Source organism: Hypanus sabinus, unplaced genomic scaffold (genome assembly GCF_030144855.1).
Source record: "Hypanus sabinus isolate sHypSab1 unplaced genomic scaffold, sHypSab1.hap1 scaffold_1380, whole genome shotgun sequence".
Taxonomy (NCBI): domain Eukaryota; kingdom Metazoa; phylum Chordata; class Chondrichthyes; order Myliobatiformes; family Dasyatidae; genus Hypanus; species Hypanus sabinus.
The window spans coordinates 33,330-55,543 of NW_026779452.1; the positions used below are offsets into that span (position 1 = coordinate 33,330).

Consider the following 22,214-nt stretch of genomic DNA (forward strand, 5'->3'; position numbering starts at 1 on the left):
AAATAACAGTGTGAATCACTCCCACTTGTCAATAATTACCACAGTGTTTGAATCGCTGCAAGGGGCAACTATTCTCGTAAAACTGAACCCGAGGAATGCCTCTAACTGATGGCGGTGGACAAGATAATGAGAATCATTGATCGTGGGGTTAGTCAGAGGCTTTTTCCCCAGGTCTGAAATGGCTAGCACGAGAGGGTACAGTTTTAAGCTGCTTGGAAGTAGGTGCAGAGGAGATTTGTTTGTTTTCGCAGATTGAGGTGAGTGCTTAGAATGGGCTGCCGGCGGCAGTGCTTGAGGGTATTTTAAGAGACTCCTGGATGGGTATACGTAGCTTAGAAAAATAGAGCGCTATGGGTAAGCCTAGTTTCTTCTAAGGCAGGGACTTACTCGGCACAGCTTTCTGGGCCGAAGTGCTTGTATCGAGCTGTAGGCTTTCTGTGTTTCTATATTACATACCTCGAGCAGCCTAAACCAACACACAGGCCAGTATCCTAGCAACAGTCGGGACTTGCAGCCGAAGCAGACAAACAGGTTTGGTAAAACAAAGCCGAGGACTGCTGGGGGTTGGGCAGAACACCCCGGGAGGGGGAGGCTCAGCATCTCAACTTTAAACGGAGCCCGGCTGAGGGGCGAACAGCAGATTCCCCTGAAAAAGCCTCAAGACGGGGCAAGTCTGTGTTGTCTCTCCCAGCCCATCAGTAATAACCCCACCAGCTGAACATACAGGTAACTTAAAACTTTAAAATGGGGTTAACGAGGAGAAAGATCCCAATAAAGACACTTGGGGGACCTGGATAATGAAGACGTGGGCCATCTCAAAGTTGGGATAGTGAAGGGATACGGTGTATCCACGAGCAGGTTGACAAACCTAGAGGGATATTTTTCCCGCTGCCCACATCATCACATCCTTACAATGAAGCTGGTCGGATGTTTAAGAATGCGTATGGAGTGTTGGACTTCATTAGTCGGGACATTAATCTCAAGGGCCATGTTGAGCTCTCTGAAAGTCTAGTTAGACGACACTGAGAGTTTTGTGTCATTTCTGGTCTCCTCCTGATAGGAAAGTCGTGGAGGTTTTAGAGAGGGAGAGTAGGAAATTTACCCAGGGCATTGTTTTGTTTCAGCCAGTATGCGGGTGTACGGCTGAATCACGGCAAACTGGAACTGGAACTTGAAACGGTCGGGGAAAGGCTGCTGGAATGTAAACATCCCTCACCGTAGACGAGCCAGTTCTACATTAACCCTCCATCTCCCTCGGCAGATTCCAACACTCCTGAATGTGAGGACGTTGGAGGATTCCCTCAAAGCAGCTGCACCAGTTGATAGACCGAGAGGCCATGGTAGAAAGGATCACAATGGGAACATTAGGCACATCGAGTCTGCCTGCCGTCCCACCATGACTGATTTCTTCTTCTGTGCAAATTCTGTTTGATTTCTGATCCTCAGGGTTCTTCCGGGGCCGTGTCCGTATAGTGACGCAGTGGACAGAAGCTTCCGGAATGATGAGCTGGATTGTTGTTACCTGTGAGACTGGCCACACTCAGGGTGGAGGACTGATCATCAGCAGACACCCCCCATCCTGATGTAGGAACCACGAGCCATATTTAAATGACAAAAAAGCAAATTTTAAACAAGCAATTAAAAATAGCCGAATCACATCCAATTGTTGTCACGGATTCTTGTCTGCTTTACCCTGGGCAAAGCAGCGTGAGGGGAGAGAAATGTGGGACACACCGTTAAAGAGTCGCTTCTGACCGTGAACATAGAATTATAGAACCAAAAACAGGCCATTCAGACACCAAACTACCGTGCAGCCTCGACCCATCGACCGGATGCATCTCTCCCCAAATTCCAGCCCTCATTACCTGTGCAGATCACTCTTAAATGTGGAAACTGAAGCCGCATCCACCACTTGCGCTGGCAGCCCGTTCCACACTCTCACCCCCTGAGTGAATGCTCCCACCTCACCTTCCCCTTCAATGAAAAAATGTCTGAAATAGTCTCTCACATTTTTGCAAGAGCGACCAGCCCCATTTATTGGGAACCAGAACACATCATCTTTAATTGGCCACAAAGTTTATTGAAGACTGCACCCAAATTAGACCATGATGCACCCCACAATGTAGTTACAAAATAAACATAATTATCTATCTGTCTCCGGTATACAAACAACATATACACATTTACATATACCCATCACCAGAGACATTGATACCGTGTATGTTCGGAAAGGCACCACAAAGCCAACCTGAGCATATCAACCCAGTTTAAAACATTTTATTAAAAATAACGTTGAAGACATTAAAGTGCGTACAGTCAGCTGAATGACAACAGAATGAAAAGACAATGTTTGTGTGTGTCAGGAGTGTGTTTATTGAGCACTGCCCGTCACAAGCCGAATGGCTAAATCCTGCTCCTGTATCTTATGGTCTCCCATCGTCATGGAGCCTCAAATGCAGCTGCACGAGTTCATAGACCGAAGGGCGATGAGATAAAGGAGCAAAGTTAGAACATTCGGCCCTTCCCGTCTGTCTGCCATCCCATCATGACTGATTTCTTCTCCTGTGGAAACTCTGTTTAATTTCTGAGGCTTAGAGTTTTTCCAGGAGTGAAGAATAACTAGTGAGCTTAATTTCAAAATTCATGGTTATCTTAGAGTACAAACAAACATACAAATCCTCAGCAAACTAAACAAAGAGCTGAGAACGATGGCAAGAAGCACAAGGCAAAAAAAAACAGCTCTTCTGAAAAACCGATCACTTCTATAATAAGATAAAGGAACTTTGATGATGATGAATTTTTTAACAGGATAATAAATTCTCCTGCTTCCAGCCGGGTAAAGGTGTCAACTTTAACCGATGTTTCCATTACAAACTCTGCCATCTTCACTGGGGATGATGCCTTGGCATGTCTATTCCAGTAGTATATATATTTCCGTCAGCCGCCCCGATCAGACATGCCCAGGCGTCGTCCCTGACGAAGATGCAGAGATTGGTATTGGACTGTTGATTAAAATAGACAACTGTACCCGGTTGGAAGCCTGAGAAGAGTTTAAACATCATCAACGCCGGGAAATCACTGGGTCCTTTATTTTAAATTAATACGCTGCACAATTTCAGTAAATGCAGCACATGGTGATATATCGGTATGGAGAGGCCACTGCACAGGATCGGAAAATGCTGCAGAAAGTTGTAAACTCAGCCAGCTCCTTCATGGGCACTGAACTCCACAGCATCCAGGACACATTCAAAAGATGATGCCACAAAAAGGTGGCATCTATCATTAAGGACCCTCATCACCCAGGACATGCCTTCCTCTAATTGCTACCATCAAGGAGGAGATACAGGATCCTAAAGAGCCACTCACTGTTTCAGGTACAGCTTTTTCTCCCTCTGCTATAAGATTTCTGAATGGACAATGAGCCCATGAACAGTTGCTCAGTATTTTTCCTCTCTTTTGCACTACTTTTTAAATATAATGTTGTACATACTTGTTGTAATTTATACTTTTTATTACTATGTATTGCAATGTACTGCTGTCACAAAACAACAAATTTCACACATATGTTCGTGATATTAAGCCTGATTCTGATACACAAACACACACAGCTGGGCTCAGACATACAACACTCCCACATTCCTTCCTTTGTGACACCCTGCTTGCTCCGTGGCCCCCGGTATGAAGCTCAAACTGTTGCAACACCTGCCCTTTAAATTCATGGCTGAGGCTGTGTTGTGTCTGTTCACTGTTTGAGTTCGATACTAAATGAAGAGCATTGAATGGGAAGGAAGGTTTGAATAGAAGAATAAAGATCTCCACTGAAGGTATATGGGGTCCTGGTGAGAGCGTACATGGAACACTGTGCACAGGTCTGGTCTCCCTCCCGGAGTCAGTCTGTGGAATGAAGGGAATGAAGAGAAGGTTTCCCAGATTGATTTGGGGGGAGGGAAGGATGAGGAGGTGTCCTTAGAGAGATTATATGGACAGGGTAGCGGTAGGTATGATGTTTCCCGGCTGTGGTTTGGAACCAGGGATCCAGACTCAAAATCAGAGGTCAGCTCAGCAGGACAGAGATGAGGAGAAAGTTTCTCACCCAGAGTGCGGCAAATATTTTTGAATTTTCCCCACAAGGTTTCTGAATTGAAAAGGCAAATTTGGTGTCTCAGCGATGTTGGGAACTTTGCATGAAAGTGGCGCTGAGGTGAAAGGTCAGGCATGATCCGAATGGCGATGCATCCTCCTGTTTCTTATTTTCTAAAGCACAAGTTTGCCTTTGCGGTGAGAGCACCTCAGATCCACCAGCAGCCGCTGCAGTTATTTCATGTTCTCGTTATTTATTTCCCGAGAAAATTTAAAAAACAAACAAACCGCTGGAGGAACTCAGCGGGTCAGGCAGCAATTGCAGCGATCTGTGGGGGGAAGTGGACAATCGACATTCCAGATGAAAGATCTCGACCAGGAAGGGCGACTGTACATTTCTCACCACAATTCTTTCAGGATCATGTTTCTTACTGCAGATTCCAGCATGTGCAGTGTCTTGGGCCTCTCTTTTCAGAACTTCTCCCTTTCAGTCCTGCCTCAGACTGAACCAGGCTCTTCTCTCTGGCTTCATTTCTGTTCTGCTTCTTCTTCAGCCCACCACGCCTACGGGTCGCCAACAGCAGCTCGCCAGAGACCCCAATCCAGGGCCTGGGTTGATCGGCCCTGTGGCTTCTTTTTTCACCACACGACCTCAATCGTCTTCCAGGGGATGGTCCGTCTGATCCCAGGGATGGTCCTTCTGATCCCAGGGATGGTCCGTCTGATCCCGGGGATGGTCGTTCTGATCCCAGGGGATGGTCCGTCTGATCCCGGGGATGGTCCGTCTGATCCTGGGGATGGTCTGTCTGATCTCGGGGATGGTCGTTCTGATCCCAGGGGATGGTCCTTCTGATCCCAGGGATGGTCCGTCTGGTCCGAGGGACGGTCCTTCTGATCCCAGGGACGGTCCGTCTGGTCCGAGGGACGGTCCTTCTGATTTCAGGGATGGTCCTTCTGATTCCAGGGATGAGTCCTTTGGAGATTCAGTCGACGTTTCTGTTGCACTTTTTTTTTCTCACAAGCCCAACCCGCCTGCTTTCACAGCCGGGCTTAGGCAGTCCAGGGCCACGTTTTCTTTGCAGTTCCCACCTATTTAACATTTTTCTGATCCCACCCTGATATGGAAATAGCCAAACTTTTCCCCAATGAACACATCCAGCAAAACCACGGTCAGTGTCCGACACTGCAGCGTGCAGGGGATCAGCAGCTCCCCGAAAGTGAAAGCATTCTGAATCAGGAAGTGCCGGGAGTTAACATGGCTTCGAAAGGAGAGACCGAGAGTTGGACCGAGGAGGTAATTTGTCCCATCTGCCTGGATTTCTTCACCGATCCGGTTATACTGGAGTGTGGACACAACTTCTGTCGCTCTTGTATCACAAGTATTGGGAAAGGGAGGAGAGAAACTCCTGCCCGGACTGTAGAGAGGTGTTTGCTGACCGCACCCTCAGGGTGAATCGGGCCTTAGCAAATCTGGCTGAAAAAGCTCGAAATCTAAACCTGAATCCGAAAGGGAAGGAAAGTAAACGTCACTGTGAGGAACATGAGGAAGAACTGAAGCTGTTTTGTGAAACGGACAAGACATTGATCTGTCTGATCTGTAGAGACGCGCAGGAACACAGAGAGCACCACTTCATGCCGATTAAAGAAGCTGTTAAAATGTGCACGGTAAAATCAGCCTGAATTCGATACTGACCCCACCGTCAAGTGAATCTCCAAAGTCCGAACAACCGCAACACGAGCCTCTATATCCAACTTATCCTGACATCTTTCACCATCTCCAGCCAGATTCTACCACCAAACACATCTCTCCCTACACCCAGCCCACTCAGAATCCACTGTGCCCAGACGGTGTACTTCAGTGGTCCCCAACCACCGGGCCGCGAGGAAACAATGCGAGTCAGTTGCACCTTTCCTCGTTCCCTGTCACAGCTACTGTTGGAATTGAACCTACGCAAGGTCATCAGTCGCCTAAACGCGCGGCCGGCGGGAAGTGCCGATGCTACTAGCCCGAAAGGTGGCTGGCGGGAATACCCAATGCTACTGGCCCCGATCTCGGACAGATGGGTGCCGCCGCTGTAATTGTTTAGCACACCGAATTTTCTTGGGGAATCCGGTGCTAAAATATTCACAGACAACCTAATTCGGGCTGAAGGTTTCGCAAGTATCAGAGCAGCTACCGCGCTATGATCTGCTGAAACAAACTTTTGTCTGTCGATAGATCCTACAAAGGGCGCAGGCGCGGGCCTCTCGGTCGGTCGCTCTGTCCAGACTGCGACCGCCGCGGCCCCGGCACGGGGACCTCCGGCCCTGACCTTGTCCTCACACCCCACCCATGACCAGCCACACCTGGCCAAGGCATCTGGCAGCGGGCCGGCCGAGGATGGAGTTCGGGCCTGGAGGCTGTCTAATGCGGCAGTGAAGCCCTCTAAACTGCTTCGGCACCCTGCACACATGAGAAAATCTGCGGATGCTGGTAATCCGAGCTACACAGGTCCTGGTGAAGGTCTTGCCTGGTCTCCTGTCTGGAGAGAGTTGATGTCTGGGGGATGTGGGTGGGTCGAGGACCAGATGGCACAGTCTCAGACTGGAGGATGAAAATCTGCGGATGCTGGTAATCCAAGCTACACAGGTCCTGATGAAGGTCTTGCCTGGTCTCCTGTCTGGAGAGAGTTGATGTCTGGGGGATGTGGGTGGGTCGAGGACCAGATGGCACAGCCTCCGACTGGAGGATGCTCATTTAGAACAGAGTCGAGGAGGAATTCCTTTCGCCAGAGAATAGAGGACAAATAATTGAGTATATTTAATGTAGATTAACACGCACAAAATGCTGGAGGAACTCAGCAGGACAGGAAGCATCTATGGAAAAGAGTAGACAGTCGACGGCTTGGGCTGAAACCCTTCATCTGGACCTGTATTGCTTAAGGATCTGTGCATTTCCATCCCGTGTCCTAATGAGGGGTTGTGGGTGATTGGGTTGTGGGAAAGGGGACAAAGGAAAACTTATCCCCCATCTTTGTTCCCCTCGAACTTCTTGTTACGTCTACACACACAGTTCACTCACAGGCTTTCCACCCCTCGCCCACCTGGTTCTGGTTCAATCCCCCGTTCATCTCTCCCCTACTGGTTCCCATTATCACCTTCTTTACTATCTTGAACCTTCAACTTCCCACTTCACACTCAATGAATGTGAACATTGAATGAAGGGCCTGTTCTTGTGCTGTACTGTTCTGTGTTCTCTGTTCCCTGTTTAGAAGAATGGGAGCAGATCTCAGGGAAATACAAAATTCTCTCAGGGATCAACAGGCAGGATACAGGGAGGATGTTTCCCCTGTCTGAGGAGTTAAAGGTCAGGGGTCACTGTCCATTTGGAATTATCAGCATGGCGTTGCGTACAGCATAGAAATGTTCCCTTTGACCCATCACCTCCGTGCTGACCTATTTACCCATCTACATTCATCCCATTGGCCAACATTAGGTCAGTCTCTCTCATGCCTTGCCTGTTGAAGTGTCTGTCCAAGTGTCTTAAACACAGAGGACTGGAGGCCTGTGACCTGCAGAGGTCGGTGCTGGGGACGGGTTGTTTGTCATTCATGTTAATGATTTGTATCAGAACGTTGCTGACACAGTTAGTAGGTTTGTGGGTGACACTAAAATTCATGGTATAGTACACCGGGCTCTTGATCAGCTGTAGAATTGGGTACAGTGACAATGTTTTAAAATACATCTTGCCAGGGACGTGGATAACAAAGGTGGAAAGGAATAATGGGCAAATGGGACCAGCTCATTAAAGCAAGCTGGTCGGCACAAACAAGTTGGGCCGAAGAGCCTCTGCGACCTGTTTAAATCCATTCACTCACCCCCTTCCCATCTTAATCCACCCCTTTCCCACACTCATTTCTGCTGTCTCTCTCCCCTATTCATTTCTGCTCTTGAGGGAAGATGTCGACCTGAAACGTGGACTGTCCATCTCTCTCCACACATGCTGCCTGACGCGCTCGGTTCCTCCAGGATTTTGTGTCTGTTTGATCAGGAAATCTCTGCTCTCCATCCAGCAGAAAGATATTGGAGAGATATTAGTTGCCCACATGCTTCCCTGGGAAAGGTTGCCGATCGGCAACCCGACTGCGCCGAAGGCCCACGGGCTTTCCACTGGTCCTGGGGACACTTTGCCCGAGTATTCCCCCAATCTCTGGGGCAGTGCTGCCTGAGTCTCTCCCCGATCCCCGGGGACGCGCTGCCTGAGTCTCTCCCCGATCCCCGGAAACGCGCTGCCCGAGTCTCCCCCCGATCCCCGGGGACTCTCTAATTCTCTGCTTCTCCCCCCAGTCTCTGTCACCCTGGATGTGGAAATGGCGAATCCGGATCTCGAGGTGTCTGAGGATCGGAAGAGTGTGAGATGTACCCGGACCCGGAGAGAGCTCCCTGACACCGGGAAGAGATTCACAAATCAGGGTTGTGTGCTGGGAGACATGACTGGGAGGTGGAGGTGACGGGGAATCGGGACTGTTATTTAGGAGTCACCGCAGGGTCGTTGGAGGGGAAGAGAGGAGTCGGACTGAGTCCGGAGACAGGATTCAGGGTCATTGGGCGGTATTATGACGTGTTACTTCGGAATAATAACATGATGAAGGTTTGTACCTCCCCCGAGACCCGTCTCGCTGCCGGTCCCATCCCCGGGAGGGTGGGAGTTTATCTCAGTTACGAGTCCGGGACAGTTTCATTTTACAACGCGGAAACCAAGTCCCATCTCCACACCTTCACTGGGAATAAATTCACACGGAAACTTTATCCTTACTTTGCGACTGGGGATGAAAACCAGTGGCTGAGGATCTGCTCCCGTTATGCTCCGGGTCTGTAAATGGGTTGGGTCCTGGGACTGGCGTCAGGAGTAAGATCACTGTAAGTGTAAATGAGCGGAGAGTGAAATAATCATGAGATGAGAATTATCGATCCATTAATTTTAACTCGTTCACCGTGTCCAACAACAGAATAGAATAGGGTCCTGAGCTCCCCCGGGTGCTACAGTCCACACGAACTGAAACAGGTTAAATGGGACAAGTCGGGGTGGAGCTGACTGGAAAAGACAGTGAAGATTGTTCATTGTTCATCTGCCATTTCTTTGTCCCCCATTACTACTTCACCAGCATCATTTTCCAGTGGTCTAGTATCAACTCTCATCTCCCTTTCACGCTTCATGTAACTGAAAACTAAACTTTTAGTATCCTGATTTATATTGTTGGCTAGTTTGCCCTCATATTTCGTCTTGACCATTCTTATGGCTTTTTTCATTGCCTTTTGTTGGATTTTAAGAGCATCCCAATAATCCAACATCCCACTCACCTTTGCTACCTTATATGTCATTTCCTTAGGCTTAACACAGTCCTTAACTTCCCTTGTCAGCGACGGATTCCTACCCCCGCCATTGGAGAACTTCTTCGGTGGGACATGTCTCTCCTGCTGTTCCCACATCTGTCAGCCACCTCTGTTAAGCCGTCATCCCCAGAGTAACGTCCCGATACAATTGGAACGTTTCCATTATTATATGCCTTTGCCTGTTCAATACTGTGAATTAATTTAAAGTCAGTACTATAACTCAATAAAGTTTTAATCTGAAAACTATCAACCCCTCAAAGATTGTACTGGAGACTGCATTTGATTTTTTTCACCTGTATCTGCTTCACACTGAAATAGTATGTGTTTAAAAGTTTCATAATGACAAAATGTACATGACAATGATACGAAGCAAGGTTAGCAGAGCTGGGACTTTTCTCTTTGTAGCGTAGAAGAATGAGAGGGGACTTGATAGAGGTCTAGAAGATTATGAGAGGCATAGATAGGGTGGATAGTCAGTACCTGTTCCCCAGGGCACCAATAGCAAACACCAGAGGGCATAGGTACAAAATTAAGGGATGGAAGTTTAGGGGAGACATTAGGGGTAAGTTTTTTTTTTACACAGAGGGTTGTGAGTGCCTGGAATGACAGTGTGATAAGAACCCAGCCACCCAGAACTAAAAGCATTCTTCTTGTGATGTTCCCCACCACCCTTTAGCACAGGATGTTCAATCCAATTTGTTAACGTCAACTTCCACCTCTGTCCCTGGAAGGGCAATTGTCCCAGTTCAACCAGTAAAGCCGAAACAGGGGACGACCTGACTTAACCACAACACAATCTTAAAGCACAAAATGAATCACACCCAAACATCATAAAGTTGAAGAGGAAGGTGATCTATAGACCACAAACATAATCAAGAACAGATCCAATTAAACAAACGAGATTGGTCATCAAATATTTTCATGTCACACCCAAGAATACTCACAGGGATAACGAAGAGTATTTAATGTTTCTTTACATTTATCAATTATTTTCTGATCAGGTGCTTCAATGTCAGCTTATTATCCGTCCACATGCCTGGAAATCTTACCACTGACACCTTTTAAGGAGTTTGACCATATCATTTCCATTAATCCTGTTTGGAAAGCACATAACTTGTGTTTTTGCTACTGAAAGCTTAAATCCCATCTAGTCGCCGACTGTTCGACCTTACTAATTGCTAAAGCATCCGATATACAGTAAAAGTGAAATTTCTACCTCTAATCCATAAACCTTCATCATCTGCACATAGTGATTTACACAATGAAAAACCTATCTCAGAGAAAAATATTATTAATTATAATATTGTTATGATCCCAGCCCCCTCCTTTGTGAGAATCGCAAGAGCACCCGTTGAGGGGGGGGGGGTCAGTAGACCCAGGAAGTGAGAGAGAGAGGAACGTGAAAAATTGCACGTCCCACCAGGGATACAGAATAAGATGCCAGCAACTATTGTCTCATGGAGACCACGTGAAAAGCCCTCGGGCAAGGTGGGCTGGTTGAGAGAGAGATTGCATCATCCCAACCTGATTGACACCTGCGACCCCGTGAGGAAGTATAAAGGAGAGTCTCAGGGGGACAGCCCCTTAGACGCACCCAGAAGACACGAGAGAGCGATCCCGCAGTAGCGGGATGCCATTCTGAAGGAAGCCACTTGCGTTAGATTCCGGGATTGGAATTTGTGGCTGGAATCACAGGAAACCGCTTTTAACTAACATCGGGGAGAGGGAACCAACGCTTCCCCGATTTCACCGAAGATTCATCAAGACTCGGCAAGTTCTTTCTCTTCTCCCCCGCCCAATCTCTCTCTCTCGGTCGCCCCACGCAAAACCCAGCGATTTTCAAAGGGCTGCGGCCTGCAGACTTTCAGAGTGACTTTTATATTTCCAACGGACAATCTATTAACCCCTAGACACCAGCAGAGCTCACTTCTTAATGATGATGATTACTATACCCACGCTTTAGATTGAATGTTGACAATGTGCACTATCTAAATGTATGTATTAACCCTACTTTTTGTCCCTTTACGAGTAAAACGTTTGAAAATAGTGACATCAGACTTCAACGGACCTCTCTATCTCTGCTGGTAAGTTCTCCAGTTACGGGATTCATAACAGTTGGGGTTCTCGCCTCGGGATTTGACACCAAATTGGGAGGCCAGTGAATCGGGCTTGTAAATCAAAAACTTGAATCTGGTTACGCGGGTAGCCAGACGGGAAACCAGCATAGATGGACGTGGGGGAATTTATGGAAAACCCGACGGTGGGGGTGCTAGAGGCGGCCACCAAATCAGACTTGTTAAATTTGGCGAAGGGGTTGAACCTCACAGAAGTGAGGTCGTCCATGAAAAAGCGGGAGGTACGAAGGGCCATAACCCAGTATTACATTGGGAAGAAGGTGTTTGAAGCTGAGGTATTGGGAGATATCCCTGAAGAGATACCATCAAGTGGGACGGTTCAGTTAGAGGTGGAGAAATTGAAGTTGGAACATGAAATTAAGTTAAAAGAGCTGGAAGCGGCTGAGAGAGAGAGAGAGAGAGAGAGGGAAAGGCAAGAGAGAGAGAGAGGGAAAGGCAAAGGCAGCATGAAATTAACCTAAAGAAGCTAGAAGCAGAAGAGAAAGAGAAACAGAGGCAACATGACCGGGAAATTGAGAAGATGAAGAACGAAAGAAGAGATCAAGGGTTAGACCAAGCAGAGCGGTTTAATGTTAGTAGGGAGTTGAGATTGCTGCCCCCGTTCGAGGAGACAGATGTCGATAGCTATTTCTTGCTTTTTGAATAGGTGGCAGTAAATCAGAAGTGGCCAAAAGAGCAGTGGGTGGCGTTGTTACAAAGTGTGTTAAAGGGGAAGGCCCAACGAGCAGATGCGGCCTTGTCCCTAGAGGAGGGAGTAGCGGAGAATTATGATGAGGTAAAAAAGGTAATTCTCCGGACTTAGGAATTGGTACCTGAGGCCTATAGACAAAGGTTTAGAAATTTAAGGAAAGGGTGGAATCAAATGTATACCGAGCTAGCCCATGAGAAGGGGGTGCTCTTGGACCGTTGGTGCACCGCGGAAAGAGTGGGCGAGGATTATGGGCGTCTCAGGAAGTTATTTTTGATTGAGGAATTCAAAAGTTGTGTTCCGGAGGAGATCCGGGTGTATTTGAATGAGAAGCCGGATAAGTCCATTTCAGAATTTGCCAGGTTGGCGGACGAATATGCCCTAACCCACAAGACAAAGACTCCCTCGAAGAAAGGTCCCCAGAGAGACCGTGGGAACGATCGAGAAAGTCCGACGAGTGAGGCAGAGGTTCCACCGGGAGCTAGCAGTAAGGTTGAGGGGGAAAGGCAAGACGACCAGAGGGCTCCGGGTTTGACCTGTTTTAATTGTGGAAAGGAGGGGCACATTGCATCTCGATGCTTTGCTCCGTGGTAGGAGATAGGAAGAGGGAAAACCACAGTCCCTATCGGGTGTGCCGTGGTAATCAGCAAATCGACCAGAGAGCTGAGGGTCGATAAAGTACGAGAGGGCTCTGGGAGTTGTCTGTCACACGGAACCGTGTCTGTGACGTAGGGAGACACACCAGTTTCCGTACGAATCTGGAGGGATACGGGCTCTGAATTATCCCTGGTTAGCCGTAAGGTACTAGAATTTGGTCGGGAAACGGGCATGGTAAAGGTGGAAGGAATAAATAAACGGATAGAAATGGTGCCCTTATATAAGGTGTTGTTGGATTGTGAGCTGGTGTATGGACCAGTTGAAATAGGGGTGCCCTCAGAATTCCCGAGAGATGACGTGGACATCCTGCTGAGAAATGACTTAGCAGGTGGTAAGGTTTGGTCAGCCATGCTGCCGACCTGCTGACCGGCCGACCGGAGAGTGTGGTGGCCCCGTCCCTAGCGCCCAAGGACCATCTCGCCGGCGCGGTCACTCACAGCCTGTCGAGAGAGAGAGCTGTGAACGAGAGCAGTTTAAATCTGGCCAGTTTTGATTTGGCCGAGACGTCTTTGCCGACCCTGTGCCACGAGGGTTTCGAGGGTGGTAAGACGAAGAGTAGTAAAGTGAAAGGGGGTAAGGGAGAGGAGATAGATCTGTCTTTAGCGAAGAGAAAGGTCCTAAAGGTAGGAAATAAAGATGAGAAACAGATAAAGCTGTTAAAAGATCCAGAGTTGGACATGGATGATCTATCTGGTTTGGCAGAGTTGTTTGAAGAACTTGAGAGTTCTAAAGGTGTTCCCGATAACGAGAGGAGGGCAGTCCTAGATGGAAAGGATACCCTTGCCTCGAAGGGGTCTGCTGAAAAGGAGATTGTTTCAACTCGCAGGGTTGCGCCTTCCCCGGGTGGGAGCTGCCCAGAGAGTAACTGGGAGGATCGGGGGAAGTTAGAATGTGGAAAAGGTACGGGTGTTGAAAGCCTGGAAGAGGCCAATGTCCCGTTTGAGTGTGTCCGAGATGGGGATGCATGAGGTGCTGAACCTGGTAACGGAGCTCAGAAGAAGTCTGAGGTTTCTGATTCAGTGGAACAGGACAGTGGCCGTCCTTGTGGGTCAGATGGACTCGGTTCAGTGGGAAAAGGGTTAACCTTGGTAACCGGGGAAAGTGTGAGTTCCCCGGCGCCTGTACTTGAAGGAGTGTTCAAAGTTAATGCAGAATTTAAGAATGGGGGGGTGAGGATTGTTGGCGAAGGAAACGAAAAGTCTGTAGTTTCCAAATCGAAGGACGAAATCTTAAACCTGGCAGATCGCTCACAGAGTGAGCCGGGGAATAGCGGGGTCCCCCACTCTATTGTTACGCCAGGAAGGGGTGTGAAAAGGCTGCCTTCGAGTTCGAATCAAACACCAATAGCCTGAAGGGAACTGATAAAAGGGCCAGCCACCTGGGTAAAATCAAAGAGTTGGGTGGAAATGGTCTAAGTCTGGGGCATGGTGTTGCTAAAATAACCCCGATGAGCGGGGCGGGCGGGAGTTCACCACGCAAAACTACTCAAGTTCCCCACGGGGGGGCTCGCCAGAAAAGAGGCAACGGTTAATGGGGATGTCATTGTTAGACAGCCAGGCAGATTGAACGGGTTTGCGCCAAAGCCTGTGAATAATAAAGACAGCCCTTTGGAGAGCTGCCGGTTAAGTTAAACGACTGAAACGATTAGTATTCGCGTAAACTTTTGTAAACGCACCTAAGCTAAGGTCACACCTCCTTAGTTTTATGCTTAGAAAAAAAAAATTAAATAGGTGGTTATTGAATTGAAGTCTGATGTACGGTTCGCAATGTTAAGATACGAAAGAAAGGGACACTGTAATCGTTAACTATTTAGATACTGACTTGAATGTATAACGGTAGTATTTTGTGAAAAGAAAAACTTGAGTATTGTGTTAGATTCAAAACTCCTGTAAGACGGTGGACCACTCCGTTTTAACCGCTGGTAAAACGTCTTTTTAAGAGGGGATCCCAGCCCCCTCCTTTGTGAGAATCGCAAGAGCACCCGTTGGGGGCGGGGGGGTCAGTAGACCCAGGAAGTGAGAGAGAGAGGAACGTGAAAAATTGCACGTCCCACCAGGGATACAGAATAAGATGCCAGCAACTATTGTCTCATGGAGACCACGTGAAAAGCCCTCGGGCAAGGTGGGCTGGTTGAGAGAGAGATTGCATCATCCCAACCTGATTGACACCTGCGACCCCGTGAGGAAGTATAAAGGAGAGTCTCAGGGGGACAGCCCCTTAGACGCACCCAGAAGACACGAGAGAGCGATCCCGCAGTAGCGGGATGCCATTCTGAAGGAAGCCACTTGCGTTAGATTCCGGGATTGGAATTTGTGGCTGGAATCACAGGAAACCGCTTTTAACTAACATCGGGGAGAGGGAACCAACGCTTCCCCGATTTCACCGAAGATTCATCAAGACTCGGCAAGTTCTTTCTCTTCTCCCCCACCCAATCTCTCTCTCTCGGTCGCCCCACGCAAAACCCAGCGATTTTCAAAGGGCTGCGGCCTGCAGACTTTCAGACTGAATTTTATATTTCCAACGGACAATCTATTAACCCCTAGACACCAGCAGAGCTCACTTCTTAATGATGATGATTACTATACCCGCGCTTTAGATTGAATGTTGACAATGTGCACTATCTAAATGTATGTATTAACCCTACTTTTGTGTCCCTTTACGAGTAAAACGTTTGAAAATAGTGACATCAGACTTCAACGGACCTCTCTATCTCTGCTGGTAAGTTCTCCAGTTACGGGATTCATAACAATATAAAATAATAAATACTGCCTGTGGGATCCCAGTCTCTATCTCATAACAACCTGAATATAACTTTCCCACCCATACCTGACACAAAACGTTCAATTAAAACAACTCAAAGTTAGATAATAGCCCCTCCATCCCCATTTCCACAATTTCATAAAAATTCTTTCCTTACATAAATACCATCTGCCTTTTGATTAGTAAAAATACTGCTGTTACAACATCTATATTTAACTGGCTTTACTAATACCATCTTCCAAATATAAAAATGAATTCAATGTCATACTTGCCCATCCAGACCTTTACAAGACGTACAAATAGAAACAATCAGAAAAAAATTGTACAATAGCCCTCTCATTTGCATTTCCAAAAATTAATCAAAAGTCCATCCTTCAATAAATATCATTTGCCTTTTCAATATCAAAAATATTGCTATTACAACATCTTTATTTAACTGTACTTTCCTATTATGATCTTCCAAACCCAAACTGATTCCAATGTTATTTAAGGCAGAGATTGCTAGGTATCTGAGTAGCCAGGGTATCAAAGGTCATGGTGAGAAGGTGGGGGAGTGGGACTAAATGGGAGAATGGATCAGCTCATGATAAAATGGCAGAGCAGACTCGATGGGCCGAATGACTGACTTCTGCTCCTTTTTCTTATGGTCTTATTCTACCGTTCCAAATTCCCCATTGATAAAACAAGAAGTTACCTCTTTTATCGAAAATATAATTCAAACATTCGATTACCATACATTCTACAAGTTTACATTAATGAGACTTTAATGATATTGGCCTACAAGGAGGATCAGACGGGGAGATCCAGGTTTTAGAATGGGAACTACTACAACCATTTTCCATGAGAAAAGTGGATAGCCAAACCTCCAAATACGATTCAGAAAGCTAATATTTTTCAAAAGAAAATTACACACATACCTGTTGAATCAAGATTTTCGACAAGTTCATGATGCATTTTATTCCCATTCACAACACTATACTCTGCCCCTTTCCTTATAAAACTGACAACACCACCCCTCTACCAACTAACCTGTCAAGCCAAACGACAATGTAATCCTGCACAGGAATAAAACTTAAAATGTGCAAGTTTCCTGAACAGATATAACATCGGAAGAATCTGACAAACCAGAAATAAACTGCTGAAAGTGTTGGCCATGTAAAATCAGGCTTCTTGCATTTCACTTCAATATTTCAATCCCATTACATATCCTCACAAGTAGACTGGGATGCAGAAACCCCACAAATCAGAGCATCATTTACAGCTTCCCACAAAACACCAGTTACACCAAGATACCTTTCTGCAGCTTTCACAATAATTTTAATTTCCTCAGTAGGATGAGATGCCTGTTCAGTACAATTCACCCGATTGTTTATAAACATCACAAACTTCATTTTATCCAGCAGTAAAGTATCTTTGGTGAGAGAACTGTGATGCTGGCATATATCCACTGACGTCACAGTCTGTTCTCTGAGTGGGATCACTTTATCCAGTTTACCTCCTCTGCTTGCTGTACTTGTCCCTGAACAGGCCCTTTTGCTCACTGTGTTGTTCTGAACCAATTGAACTGGTCAGTTCATGCCTTACTAAACCAATCCCTTCTGCCTACACAAGGAACACATCCCTCCATTCTCCTCACATCCACGTGGTATCCAATAGCCTCTATCACATCTGCCACCACCACCATCCGATATTCACTCCAGACACCCACATTGATGGGAATGAAAAACAAAACTTGAACCACAAATCTTCTTTAAACATTCTGAGTCAAGTTTTTAACATCATTGTCTTTTCTAATTGTTTTTTTTTCCAACAGCAGCTATGCAGAGAAAAGACAAAATTACACTAAATCGCAAAATACTTCAATAGCGCAAAAAGGTCCAATGAGGATGTGTTCCCCCTTTCTCCTGAAGTTCATGCCAACTCGCATTGGACATTTCCTCCTTAGAGAAAAAATCCCGGCTCTCCACTCTGTCTGTGTCTCTCACATTCCTGTAAACGTCTGTCAGACCTCCCTCAGCCTCTGCCACTCCGGAGAAAATTCCCCGAGATTGTCCAGTCTCACTTTATCCAGGCAGCATCCTGTTAAGCCTCTTCCACTCACCATCCAAAACCTCCACATTATTCCTGTCTTCAAATGCAATTCTCCAGATGTGGATAAACTAGAGATTTATACAACTGCAACATAACTGCCTGACAATGGAACCACTATCTGGGAGTTATGATCTCGGATTCCAAGATCCCCCTGTAGATCAACACAGTCCAATCTCACCCCATGAATATAACAGCAAAGAGATAATGCTGAGGCTTTATAAGACTCTAGTCAGGCCACACTTGGAGTATTGTCAACAGTGTTGGGCCCCATATCTCAGACAGGATGTGTTGTCATTGGGGAGAATCCAGAGGAGGTTCAGAAAGATGATTTCGGGAATGAAGGGGTTAAAATATGAGGAGCACTTGGCAGCTCTGACCCTGTGCTCACTGGAACTCAGAAAAATGCGGGGCATCTCATTGAAACCTACCGAATGTTGAAAGGACTGGATAAGGTGGATGTGGAGAAGGTATTTCCTGTGGTGGGGAACAGCCACAAAGTCGAGGGGCCACCTTTTCAAACAGAGGTAAGCAGCTTATTTTTTTAATTAGCCAAGTGTATTGGATCTGTGGAATGCTCTGCCACAGACTGCGTTGGAGGCCGAGTCTGCGGGTATATTCAAGGTGGAAGTTGATCGTTTCCTGATCAGTCAGGGAATCAAAGGATATGGCGGGAGGTCAGATATCTGGAAATGAGTGCGATCTGGGATCAGCCATGATGGAAAGGTGGCTGACTCAATGGGCTGAATGGCCTAATTCTGTTCCTATGCCTTATGGACTTATGAACAGAAGCCCCCTCAATCATGATGAATCTCCTCTGCACTCTTCCAGCACAAAACATCCTTTATACGGAATGCTAAGCGGAACTGAATGCAACTTTTCAAGAACGTTATCATGTCAGGCAGCATCTGTTGAGGGGATTAGAGTCGATGGTTGGGACAGAACCCGTCACTTACGGCACTAACAGAGGCCTTTCGGCCCAACCTTTTCATGCTGTCCTCCTGTCCATTTAAACTAATCCCTCTGCCTGTCTTTGACACAGAACACAGAAATCTACAGCACATTACAGGCTCTTCAGCCCACAATGTTGTACCGACCATGTAACCTACTCTAGAGACTGCCTAGGATTTCCTGATCGTATATCCCTCTGTGTTTCTAACCTCCGTGACGCTATCTAAGAGTCTATTAAAATATCCTGTTGTATCCACCTCCACCATCGCTGCCGGCAGTGCATTCCACGCACCCACCACTCTGTGTGTAAGGAACTTACCCCTGACATTCCCTCAGTACCGACTTCTAAGCAGCTAAAACTACGTCCCCACGTGTTAGGCACTTCAATCCTTGGAAAATGCCTCTGGCTATCCACATGGTCAAAGCCTCTCACCATCTTATACACCTCTATCAGGTCACCTCTCATCCTCCGTCGCTCCAAGGAGGAAAGGCTAAGTTCACTCAATCTATTCTCATAAGGCATGCTCTCTAAATCTACTCTACACTCTCTATAGTATCCACATCCTTCCTTTAGTGAGGCCACCAGAACTGAACACAGGACTCCCAAGTGGGGTCCAACTAAGCCCACAGCCCTGCCGTGTTGGGGTACAATTACTTATGTACAGGTTAGGAGAAATATAGCTTCAACATCACCTCACAGCTCTTGAACTCAATCCCACGGTTGATGAAGCCCATCACACCAGACCCCTTCCTAACAACACTGCCAACCTCCACAGCAGCTTTGAGTGTCGTATGGACATGGACCCCAAGATCTCTCTGACCGTCCACACTGCCAAGAGTCTTACCATTAATATTATATTCTGTGTTCAAATTTGACCTGCAGAAATGAACCCCTTCATCTGTGTTGAACTCCATCTGCGCTTCCCAGTTCTGCATCCGAGGCAAGGAAATAGATTGCTGAGCCTCTGGCGAAGATCATTATGTCCTCATTGTCCACGGAAATTGTACCGGAGTATTGGAGGGAGGCGAATGTTGTCCCCTTGTTCAAAAAGGGTAGTAGGGATAGTCCCGATAATTATAGACCATTGAGCCTTACATCTGTGGTGGAAAGCTGTTGGAAAAGATTCAGAAAGATAGGATTTATTGGCATTTAAAGAATCATGGTCTGATCAGTGACAGTCAGCATGGCTTTCTGAAGGACAGATCGTGTCTAAAAAGCCTGATGGAGAAGAGGTGACCAGGCATACAGATGAGGGTAGTGCAGTGGATGTGATCTACATGGATTTTAGTAATGCATTTGATTAAGTTACACGCGGTAGGCTTATTCATAAAGTCAGAAGGCATGGGAACCAGGGATGTTTGACCAGGTGGATTCAGAATTGGCTTGCCTGCAGAAAGCAGAGAGTTCTGGTGGAGGGAGTACATTTGGATTGGAGGGTTGTGACTAGTGGTATCCCACAAGGGTCAGTTCTGGGACCCCTACTTTTTGTGATTTTTATTAACGACCTGGATGTGGGGGTAGAAGAATGGGTTGGCAAGTTTGCAGAAGACACAAAGATTGGTGGTGTTGTGGATAATGAAGAGGATTGTCAAAGATTGCAGAGAGACATTGATAGGATGCAGGAGTGGGCTGAGAATTGGCAGATGGAGTTCAACCCAGAGAAGTGGAAGGACAAACTCCAAGGCAGAGTACAAAGTAAATGGCAGGATACTTCGCAGTGCAGCGGAGCAGAGGGATCTGGGGCTACATGTACACAGATCCCTGAAAGTTGCCTCACAGGTAGACAAAGTAGTTAAGAAAGCTTATGCGGTGTTAGCTTTCATAACTCGAGGGATTGAGTTTAAGAGTCGCGGTGTAATGATGCAGCTCTATAAAGCTCTGGTTGGGCCACAGGGAGTACTCTGTCCAGTTCTGGTCATCTCACTATAAGAAGAATGTGGAAGCACTGGAAAGGGTACAGAGGAGATTTACCAGAATGCTGCCTGGTTTAGAGAGTATGGATTATGATCAGAGATTAAGGGAGCTAAGGCTTTACTCTCTGGAGAGGAGGATGAGAGGAGAAATGATAGAGGTATAGTTGATATTAAGGGGAATAGATAGAGAGGACAGCCAGCGCCACTTCCCCAGGGCACCACTGCTCAACACAAGAGGACATGGCTTTAAGGTAAGGGGAGGGAAGTTCGAGGGGGATATTAGAGGATGATTTTATACTCAGAGAGTGGTTGGTGCGTGGAATGCACTGCCCGAGTCACTGGTGGAGGCAGATACACTAGTGAAGTTTAAGTGTCTATTAGACAGGTATATGGAGGAATTTAAGCTTAGGGAGGCAGAGTTTAAGGGTCGGTACAACATTGTGGGCCGAAGGGCCTGTACTGTGCGGTATTGTTCTATGTTCTATCTATTTCTCGCTGGAATCTCTCTTTTAGTTTAATTGTTTATTGAAGGCACGACACAGTCCAGAAAACGTAATGCATTACATTTTCCTCCATTTTGCATTCATACCTTACCCCGAAACAACACCACAACGTCATCAGTGGGGCCTTCTGGGAGTTGTAGTCATTGTTCCTCGCTCGCTCTCTGTCAAAGCATGTTTCGTCAGCCACCACAGACGGCACCGAAACAGACCCACCGAGTGCGAAGGGGAATCACACCCGTCCTTGTGGGCGCCGAGGCCGGCGACACCGACAGAAGCGACTCGCTGATCTCCGCCATGGCGATGGAGCGGAAAAGGAGGGGCTGATCATGGGCCGATTTCCTCCAGCCTATCGTAGCTCAGACTTCACACTGACCCCTGCTGTCATTGGCTGCAGTGCCTGTCGCTCAAATGGGAACACAGAGGGTGATTAGTTTATGTGAACGTCAGTCAGCCTTCCTGTCTTTATGAGTTTGGATTTGGATTTATAACGGGACAGGAAGCAAATTGGGAGAAATGTGAGTTTTTATGTGATGGTGCATCAGTCTCCGAGTGACATTATTAACAATAAAAGGGCAAAGGCCGTGCTGAGGAAGGAGGTGATTTACTGGAGGTTCTATGGAGATAATATTGGAAGGGATATCAAACTTGGAATTGTTTGGGATATGATTTAGAAAATGGGGGTATTTGTGGGGATCATAATATTCCAGTGTTGCTTAATGTGGGCAAAATGATTGTTACTGCAGCAGGGAAGGTTGTGTTACTGGCTGGGTCATTTGCTGAGATTCAGAATCAGGATAATTTAAGTGAAGAAGTTAAACAATGTAGGGTATGCTTTTCAGTGAATACCCTGATGTGCTGGAAGTCAGCTGTAGCAATGATAGTATCACTGATGGAGAGATTTCTTTGTATGAATTGAAGAAGTCTATTAATAATACAGGTCAGGTGTCCCCAGGAAGGAGTGATATTTGACATTGTAATTGTATATAATTCTCTTTTGTTTAAATATTAAATGTTTGAATTGTGCATCTACTTTCCTCATGGAAAATGGAAATAGTAGTGCCCATT

At 46.7% G+C, this 22,214-nt stretch overlaps 1 long non-coding RNA gene across 1 annotated transcript; it reads right to left on the reverse strand.

Moving 5' to 3' along the window:
* Positions 1-1,939: 1,939 nt before the first annotated feature.
* LOC132386909 (uncharacterized) lies at positions 1,940-21,907 on the reverse strand. Its single transcript, XR_009509705.1, has 3 exons — positions 21,241-21,907; positions 19,578-19,843; positions 1,940-8,977 (listed from the first exon to the last, which is right to left on the reverse strand). It is a non-coding gene; the product is annotated as an uncharacterized LOC132386909 (long non-coding RNA).
* Positions 21,908-22,214: the final 307 nt, after the last annotated feature.